Source organism: Anoplophora glabripennis, unplaced genomic scaffold, assembly GCF_000390285.2.
Source record: "Anoplophora glabripennis isolate ALB-LARVAE unplaced genomic scaffold, Agla_2.0 scaffold2159, whole genome shotgun sequence".
NCBI lineage: Eukaryota > Metazoa > Arthropoda > Insecta > Coleoptera > Cerambycidae > Anoplophora > Anoplophora glabripennis.
The window spans coordinates 7,649-9,182 of NW_019418232.1; positions in this window are offsets into that span (position 1 = coordinate 7,649).

Sequence of the window (1,534 nt, forward strand, 5' to 3'; positions counted from 1 at the left end):
GCAGGGGTCAAGGTCATGCCAAGGTCATCGACGGCTGGTCGTCTGTGGTCAAGGTTACCCCAAGGTCAAGTCAAGGTCATGGGCGTCTGGGGTCAAGGCCATCGACCTCTGGTAGTCAGGGGGTCAAGGTCACGTCAAGGCCATCGACCTCTGGTCGCCAGGGGTCAAGGTCACCTCAAGGTTTAGAAAGTTTTTCCGTTTGAACAGAAGCCAGTTTAATTACATTTTATCATGTGTTGAAAGTGATTTGAAAGGACAGTCATGTAATAAAGTAAAACAGCCTATAAGCCCTGCAGAAAAACGGATTGACGCTCAGGGGGGCAATTCTTGACCATTCGTTTCCTTGCGAATCGTTCGCAACTTCTCGATGAACACTGAAATCCAATTCTTGAGCATTCGCATTATTACGTATTCGCAAATTTCTGTGCGTTTTCTTGCGAGCGGATCGAAAGCATTCGCAACGATGAAGTGGGGTTACGTTTTTATGCATTTTTATGTTCTCATGCTGTTCTGTTCATTTGATTTGTCAGTTGTGCTACATTTATTTATTAGGTTTTATAGTAAACTTTGTAGTTAGGTTTAGGTATAACAATAATAATTTATGGGCACAAATACCGTGTAATACTGCAACGTTATCGGTTTTCATTAACCATTTGTCGACACTGTGACGTCATCTTTAAATTTTATTAAATATTATTTTTTTACTAAAGCGGCTTCAAAAGAAATTGAGACAAAATCGTGAGTTAATCTCACCAAAGACTATTCGCTAGGCAATTAAAAAGAGTAGTGCATTAGCCCATTACTCCTATCTATTATGTCGAGTTTGAAGGCCGAATTTCAGCCAGAAATTATTTAAAACAGGTAGTACTTACTTTTCGCCAACTTTTCCAATCTTTCTCGGCCCCCGGCATACTATTTAAAATGGCAGAAATATTCTGCCAGTCCTTTGCTGCATCTTTTACAGTGTAATTGCTAGTTTGTTTTCCACTGATTAAAAGCGGCCTCTTCTTTACAAACTCTATCAGAGCTGCTTTTTGATTTTCAGTAACATTAATTCCACGTTTTCTGTCCATTATTAACAAGGCACAAGAACAGGAAAAGAAAACAACAAAGATCGGCGATCACCGTGCAAACTGCAAACACGAAACAATAAAAAATAAACAGTAAAAAGTAGGGTTAAACTGGTAACAGCTGATTTCATATTTAGGGACTGTGATTTGTCGACGTTGCCAGAGCTCCCTGAACGTAAACTTGCGAGCGCTCGCGATGATCGCAATTTAAGTTGCTTTTAAGCGATGAATCCCAAGAATTAGACCCCAGGTAAGAACAAATATACATTTTTTAAGCTCAATATATTTATTTGAGAAATATAACAAAACGTACCTAATCGTTAAAAAAAACGTAAAAATAGTTGCCCAGTAGTAATATCTACTGAAAATTTAAACCAGACATGTTTGTCATATACTGCACGTCGTTATCTTGCAAAGAAGGCGGTGACTGGTAAGAAACAGAAGATCCATGGGGAGCAGGACCA